We start from the raw sequence: 9,223 nt of genomic DNA, 5'->3' as shown, positions 1-9,223 counted from the left end.
GGAAGATAAAGAAAGAGGCACAAGCAAAGAGTAGAGTGAATTATGTACTTTGATTGTATTGACTATTAACAAAGTATGCGAATATATTACAAATTGTCGCATTACAAAAAAAAAAAAAAAAATCTAATGCTTGTACAAGAGTCAAAGAATTTGGTTAAGTTACAAAATTTGATTCGGAAGGGTGCATGATTTGCAGTGCATATTATGCTTCCAATAAATGCAGATACATTTTTGTTGAGGACAGGCAACACGCATACATCCTCGCAGCACACCCCTTAACTAAATACATTTCTGGAGGATGCCTCAACATAGTGCATTTAACTAAGCCTGGGCAAAGGACACATATGTGCGCAACACACCCCTCACAACAATGTATTTGGGTGTATTAGATGCATATCTCCATTTTCTTTCTACTTACTACACCCATCCTCTCAGTTTATTTTCCTCTCTTCCGAACTCAAGTTGAAAAGATCTTGTGGTGATTTATCCAACATTCACAAAAACATGTGCCCATCGCTACTACATGTAATGTAAGGAAACATATGTGACATGAAACTTCTAAAGCATTAAAGACTAATCTTACTAAATAACAATCACAACATGAAACAAATGGTAAAAGAAAGTTGTAGAGAAAGCAAGTAAACATAGATGGGAAGGCCGACTAAAAGAAATTCTCATAGTTACCGCAATCGCTTTCCCTGCAAGCATTTTAATCCTGCTTGCCTAAATCAATGGTGTCCATGCGCCGATCGAAGTCGCCTCCATAGTATAGTTTGATCCGCTGACCATTGACATTGAATGCACTGATCCCATCTAAAGTTGTTAATTCCACTGCGCTATGGGGAAAGATGATCTTGATCCAGAATGGCCCGAACCAGCGAGACTTCAGCTTCCCAGGGAACAGTCGCAGTTGTGCGTTGAATAGCAGTACCTACTGACCTTTGGTGAATGTCCGGTCGTTTATGCATTCATCATGCCATTTCTTATCGTCGCAAGTCTCAGCACTTGTGCTGCTGAAAAAAAAAAGAGAAATAAAACAATTAATAACAAGAAAGCAAGACAACAATGGACGCATCCCAAACCAACTAGGAATGCCTTACGTTCACTTAACTCAACGATATTGAGTTGAGAGGTGTGTTGCGCTTGCATGTGTCCTTTGCCCGTCCTTAGCCAAATGCACTATTTTGAGGTATCTTCCAGAAATGCATTGGTTAAGGGGTGTGTTGCGAGGATATATGTGTTGTTGCCCATCCTCTGCAAAGATATAGTTGTGTTAGTGAACATAATGTGTTATGCTTTATCATGCATCCATTCAAATAAAATATCAAAGAAAAAGTCGTTTGGCAATGTGGGAAGAAGTCCAATTGATTTGTATCCCCAAGCAATTATGACTTGGCAGACGAAAGGATGCTTTATTTGAAAATCCATAAATGAGGGAGGTGGAACGACGCATTTGTTGAGATGCTCGAGGCCAGTCGCCGTGAAAATCGCGTGGGTCGCACCACGGCCCAACCTATAAATACAGCCTCCCTCTTCATTGGAAATCTTTTATCCTACATTGGCAAACAATCAGAAACCCTAGTGTTTTGCATTCTAAATCGTTCTTTCTCCCTAGAAACTCGAACTCTCCTCAGACCTTTCCAAGCTCGATGTCATGGCTGACCAAACCCCAAACCAATCCGCTTCACCTTCCACCCCTGACCAAGAAGCCATGCGAGAGGCAGCATTCCTAGATGTCAGTCGCTGGCTTGCTGCCCAAGCCCCCACTGTATCCAGATTCGCCGAAAGATCTCGGAGAAACCCTTTGGCCATTAGGCCTCCTATGTTTAAGAGAGGAGGAAGCACCGAGAGCATGCCTACACCTTTCGTCTCCACTAAAAGTGAAAGGAAGAGACGAGATGATATAGAGGTGTTTGGCAATATCCTCAGTACTTTGGAGCAAGGAGGTGGACTGCCCGAGACAGGGGTTGTAAACTAACCATTGCCCACGGAGAAGGAAGCGGCGGTAGTGGCAGGTGAAGCAGTAAAGGATGGAGTAGTGGTGGTGGAAGAAGTGGTGGTTGAAGAAGAAGAAAAGAAAAATGATGTCCTGGTCCCAGAGACTCATGAGGCAACTGTCCAGTCGCAGAAGATTATGAAGAGCCTTCAAGAAGAGAAGATGAGGAAATTGCGATCAAGGAAAGAGAAGAAGAAGAGATCGCAGTTGAGGAGGCCAGGGAAGCGGAGTCGCATCAGTAACCCCTGGCATTGCGATGGAGAAGGTTGCAGGGGGTGCGCTGCCAGAGGAGGCCGATAAGGAAGATATGAAGAAGGCAGTAGAGGCCGAGAAGGAAGAGAAGAAGAGAGAGAACTAGCCAGCAGAGGCTGAGAAGAAAGATAAGAAGAAGAAGAAGAGCAAGGGAAAGAAGGCTGGAGAGGCGGAGTCTTCACATCATCGCAAGGCAAGAAAGAACAAAGAACAAAAGGATGATGACGAAGATGAAGAGGCCAAGAAGAAGAGGAAGAAGAAGGAAAAAGAGGAGAGAAAATTGTGCCGGCATGAAAAGAGGTGCCTAAGAGAAGAGGAAAAGGCAAGGAAAAGGGCTGTGAGCCCTGAGAAGGATAGAGAATCAACCTCCATAAGGGAGGACGGGGGGAAACGGCACAATTGATGGAACCGCTACAACTGGTAGCAACAAAATTGGTTGCCATAAATGAAGGAGAAGAAACAGAGGGAACCCCCTAATGCGGCATCGTGGGAGAATGCACCGCAAAGGTCCAACATTGACCCTCAAATTTTTATTTTAGCTTTGGAAGAGGAGGAGAGAAAAAGAAAAGAAAAAGAAGAGAAGCAAGAAAAGATGGAGAGGGGCAAGCTCATCATCGCAGAGGGTAATAGAAGAAGAAGATTGGAGTTTAAGAACTTGCATTGTTTATATTATTTGTCTTTCTCTTTCTATTATGTTCATAAGACTTAGTGGGACTCGATAGTTCTTGGTTGGCTCGATAGTTGCTCGAGTTGTCCCGATAAGAATTTTAATGGCCTGGTAAAGCTCGGTACGCGACCATTAGGCCGGAAGAAGCTCGATAGGCATTGAAGTAGGCCGGTAGGTTTTATAGGCATTGTTATGTCCCAGAAAGCCTAATTTTTGTTTATCACTTAGGATTTTGTTCGTGAACTTTTTGGCAAATAAAGGTTAAGGTTGTTTGAGCTCATATTGACTAAAACTTAAGGTAAGTGTTCTTCTACTGATTTTCCTTCGAACCAGTCATCCCTACCACTTGGACTGCTTATTTAAGATTACTTGGACTGTTTACTTAATAATACATGGACTGGTTACTTAAGATTACATGGATTGTTTCTTGAGACTGCTAAGACGGATTTGACTGATTATTCTAGACTTTTGGGACTGATAATTTATCACTGATTGAACTGCATGACTTAATAGCATTAACCGATTGGATTTGACTGTTTTATCTATAATGATTGTACCATTGACTGAGGATGTATATGAAATTTTACCCCTAAGTTAAACAACTGTAAAATATAACACTGAAGTTATATGAAAACTGATGCATACAGAAAAGAAATTGGCTTATGCGACAAAAAGAAGGAAAAGTTGTGTCGACAATATAGAAATTGGCTTAGAAATACAAAAATTGTAAAGTTTCATGAACATACCCACTAACCCCATTGCGATGGCGAAATGGAATGTCCAAGTCTTTGTTTTGTAGGAAATAGGTAACCGTGCAATAATTGCTCGAGGAAAAAAATGAACAACACATCCCCATAGCATGCGACAATCATTCAAGAATGAAAAAGATCAATGCAATTGCAACGTATGCGACGATCGATCATGGATTCAAGCGATCAACGCATTTCCACCGCATGTGGCAATCAATAAAAGATCAAAACAACTACACCGCATGTAGCAGTCGATCAAAGATGTGAAGAGCAATGCATTCGCATGAACTTCTGACAGGTGTACAAATTTTCTGTTGTACGATTATGACAAATTGATCGTGGAGCTGAGCGAACATTTCTACTATGCCATGGCAGGAATTATCAGATTTTCAAAGTGGGACCACTAATACAGGAGCCAAGGTCTATAAATAGCTTCCTCAAATTCAATGTTAAAGAGGCTGGTCTGAAGATACAATCCAGAGAAAATTTGGGAGAACGACGAGACAAGACTGAAAGGTAAGACTCCGAGCAAGCAATTCTTTCCATTCCTGAAGAAGAAGCTCTATGCGAAAGGTCACTTCTACATGGAAAGCAAGCCTGAGAGGGAAGCTTTCCACTCCATTTCTTCCACACGCCATCAAGCACACGTCTCCGATCGGGATCTGTGTCAAGACATTGACACTCTTTCTGTATTTGTTCTTATTTTTCATTCATCTACTGTGTTCATCTATCTTTAATCTTTCATTCACGATTTGTAACAAATGTTGATCTCTAGATTTTAATATCATTATCGTAATCATTTTCATTTCTCTGTTCTTCTCCACACATTCATCGTCTATTTTCTTCATCATGTGTCACTAATCCCCTTGGTAAAGGGGAAGGAATAAGCAAGTGAGTTAATCCTTGTTAAGGAAATCGACTAAGTTTAGCTAAAACATGCTCGACGGCATCCTCACCTGTGAGAGCAGAAGTGAAGATGTTATTCGCCTATCGAGAAAAGGTTGGAAGAATGCGTTAACTAAAGCGAGGAGTATTTCCAAAGTTGGAAACAACCTTGCGTTCATCACGTTCATCCCTGTTCCACCATAGATGTATGGGAATGCAGCCGATCACTGAAAGGTGTAAGCCAAGGGAAAGCGAAACCTTAGTTGCGTCCTCAATGAGATTGACAAACTTGCGATGTCCTTTCCCTCAACCCATTCTCTTTCTGATTCACTTCACAAGTCTTGCCACCACATTCATTAGATTATCTTGCACAACTTCAAAACCAGTCCTCAACCTGTATCATTAATAGCTTAGTCATTTATTTTATCACTACAATTTACTTTATCTCACTTTATTTACCATCGCATTTTATTCTTTAACGCAATTTACTTTTCTGCACAACCAATTCATTATTCCTTATTTTAAACTGGTCGCATATATCACATTAGTATCGCATTAAAAATAACAATCCCCGTGTTCGACCTCAGGTCAATCTGAGAAACTTGTGTTGGAATTATACTTGGTTCCAGCGCAAGAAAACTTGTGACACGCACTACACGAACTCATATTACGAAGCATATCATTATCATCGCATACATTTAGAACGTAGTATCGCATATCTTTACGCAAAGCAACTTGAGTCTTAGCGCATTATTCATTTTTAATTCTTTACAAGTTATAATAGATAAAGATTATAAAATTTTACATTTACACATACCAAGTTATAGGGCTCTTGTTAGTTTTTCTTATCTGGGTAGGTGTACACACTACGACTGATTCATAATTCTTCAGGTTCATGTCTATGATTGATTTGTGGACCTTCGGGTTACACACTATGAATGATTCATGTTTTCCTTTAGGTTCATGTCTATGACTGATTCATGTTCCCTTCGGGTTCATGTCTATGACTGATTTGTGGGCCTTCGGGTTACACACTACGACTAATTCATGTTACTTTCGATTCATGTCTATGATTGATTCCTGTTCCTTCGAGTTATTGTCTATGACTAATTTATAGACTTTCGAGTTACACAATACGGCTGATTTATGTTCCTTTGGGTTCATGTCTATGACTTATTTGTGGACCTTTGGGTTATACACTATGACTGATTCATGTTCCTTTAGGTTCATGTCTATGACTAATTGGTAGACCTTCGGGTTACACACTATGACTAATGCGTATCATTACGACTGATATGATGGGCGTACACCGATACCTAGATAAACTAACTAACAGATAACCTAGAGGGCCGAGTAGCGAGTCACTTACTGGGTATTATTTCACTCATCCTTTCTTCCTTTATGTTTATCAAGGAATGACAGGAATAGGTTAGCGAGTGATAGACGGGACCTGTGATAGATAAGAGGACAAAAGAAATCGTTTCTGCTCAGTCTATTTTTTTTTTCATTTGAATGTTTTGAAACTAGAATTTAATGTGAGATAGTAAATTTTAATGTTTTGAATGTTATCTTTATGAATATTACTTTTAGGGGACCCCGAATAAAAGATTTATTTATTTATTATTTATTTGTTTTCTAGTTTATTTTGGGAAAACTCTCTTGATATTTTGAATGTTTTTTTTGATCAAAATATTTGGGTTTTAAATGTGTATTTAGTTGTAATGGCCCTTGTCAGAGTACTCGAAAGGTCAGGTTGTTACAGTGAATCATGTTGTTATTAATCATTTGAACGTACATAATTTCTTTCTATCTAACTAGCATATAAGGAATAAACTAAAATCACAAGATGGTCATAATAAATTACTCTTTTGCATCACACCCTCATGTAACAGTTGTGGACACTTTTTCAAATAATAACCAGATTGTCAAAAATTATAACATACATTGGTCCCCTTCAAACACAGACCTTAGTGATGCTTATGACAAGATGAACACGAAGGTTGCACATCTACACTTGCTACTGATTCTTTTGGTTGTGTCTTACATGGCTTCCCCAAAAAAATTAGAGGATAGATAGAGTCCTGACCCTTGGTTTCCTCTTCCTGCTTTCATTCTTGAATGATGCCTTAACTTGAAATTTTCTATGCTTATGACTCTTGGTATAAATCTCCTATTTAACTGTTCATGTGGTGTATTCGAGGAATTACCCATACGAATATCTCTTTTTGCTTTTCCTTTATCTCTTCTTCCCAACAAACTTTCCTCCATTCTTTTGGCTGCCTCTACTAGTTTGAGAAATTTTTCCACTCTGCACTTACTATGACAGAGGTTCGAATTTCCTCCTATAGTCCATTCTTGACCTCTTTCTAATAAATGAAAAACATTCAACTACATAGCTGAAGATGGAAAAAAATGTATTGGAAAATGAGTAAATGAAGTCTTAAGTGCTGACTCACATCAATACAAGAATATAGTATTTTTCTGACGCATAACATCGTTTAGAAATAGCTTAAACTACATTGGGAGATAATCTCTCAACGAACAATATATCATCAGAGAATAGTTGGAAAATAGGCATCGAGAGACATTCTCCCAACGTGCGATGCCTATGCGTCTAGACTTTATCCTCACTCCTAACAATGTATATACCTCTTCGAGAGATAGTATCTCCAATGGGGTCAACGTTTCATCGGCGATTGTTACACCTTTCTGACGGTGCCAATGTCATTGGGAGTTTGTTACACAACCTTTATTTCCTTTTTCAATATCTCGATGCCTTGTAGTTCGTCGGGAGATATGCGTCGGGAGAACAGGCCTAGTTTTTTTATATATATATTCCACTAATTGCTTTTTTCTTTTTAACTTTGACCTGCCTATAACCTAAAATTGAACCCAGATCAACAATATTAAGGAAATCTAAAGTTTTCACATACATTGAGATTAAACAAAAGTCATTCATGGTATTATTTTCTACATAAAGGAGACAGAAGTGTACTAGATAATAATGCTTACATATAGACTAGTGGTCCATAAAAATACATCTTGAAGAACATATAGGAGAAAGTGTATTAACCATGTAGTAAGCTCGTGACTCCGGAAAGTATTTTTTAGGGAAAAGATTGAAGATGCATATTAAGATGCAAACATAGACAAGTCCGCAAGTTTAGATAGTATGCAAAGTAGGATAACTCGAGCGCACGAGGGAGTTGAAGGCAAGTAGGAGGTTATATAATAATAATAAAAAAAAAACACACACACAACACAAAAAATAAAAAGAAACAAAGGGTTAAGAATTCATTTTGGTCTCTCATGTTTCCTAAAATGTATCAATTTGGTCCCTATATTTTCATTAGAAACGATTTGGTCTACATACTTTAAAAATCAATTTAATCCTATTAAAAATTTTGTTAACTTGTCATTTAATTCATTTGATTTATACAACCTTCATTGGAAAATATTGACCTCATTGAAAAGAATACCATTATGCATGATATTGGCTTCAGTCGATAGAAAACTTGGATGAAAATATTTTAAATCATACCTAAGCCTAAATGAATGAAAAGAAACACATAGAATCCAAAGCTAACTTATACACCCTTCTTCCATGAGAAGAATATAAACAAACAATATTAATTAATCGATGTAAATCTCACCCAAACAATATTAATTTTCAACTATAAATATATATTATTTTATTATTTAGATATATTTTCTTAAGGTAATTGCAATAAGTAGCATTTTTAAGGCTAATAATTAAGTGTATATCAATATTTTTTTAAAAAAAATACAAACATAGCAAAGTATATCCATGATAAACTTTATTGCTAATATACTCCTATTAACGATATAGCCTATCAATAGTAGACTCCGAGAATTAGATCTAAATTTTTCTATATCTACATTTTTTATTTTTGGCAATGGGCCATATTTGCTGATACTTTGGTATTCAATGTCATATTTAAGTCTATAGCAATATTTTGAAAAAATAATAAAAACATAGCAAAGTGTCTCAATGATAGACTTAGTTGTTGATGGGCCCCTATTAGCGATATAGTCTATTATTAGTATATGTGCTGATACATAGCAAAATTTCTTTTGCATTGAGCTACCTGTTGATACTTTGACATTTATTGCTATATTTACCGCTACATTATTCTTTTATTATTAGTTTTTTTTTTTATTTATTCGCAACGAATGAAAATGACAGAAAAAATTGAAAGGTGAAATTGAATACGCTAAAGTGAAAAAAAATATATATATAATATGTATGGTAAAGGAATCTACATGGGTTTGTAAAATGAATATAAACTTCATATCAAATAAAGTTTTTCCTTTTTAACTTTTATATAATTCATTCTAACTTTTACTATATTTTCAATTAAATAGAATAGATTCTCAATTAGATAAAAAAAAAATTAATAAAGTAAAGAGAAGAATGAAAAATCATCCATCAATATTTCAACTTTTAAATTAACATGATATAACCAAGATAATAAGATAATAGGATGAGAGGGGAGGGAGAGACCAACAGATATAACGATAATAATTTTTCAAGAGTCAAAACGGTTTCAATGGATCAATATATGCTCACAACCAAGAGATTTTTTAGGATAAAATATTTGAGGAATAAAACATATTGAAATCATATAAAAAAAATTTATATTCTACTTTTGA

This window comes from Benincasa hispida, chromosome 2, assembly GCF_009727055.1.
Source record: "Benincasa hispida cultivar B227 chromosome 2, ASM972705v1, whole genome shotgun sequence".
NCBI lineage: Eukaryota > Viridiplantae > Streptophyta > Magnoliopsida > Cucurbitales > Cucurbitaceae > Benincasa > Benincasa hispida.
This window is presented reverse-complemented; position numbering follows the sequence as displayed.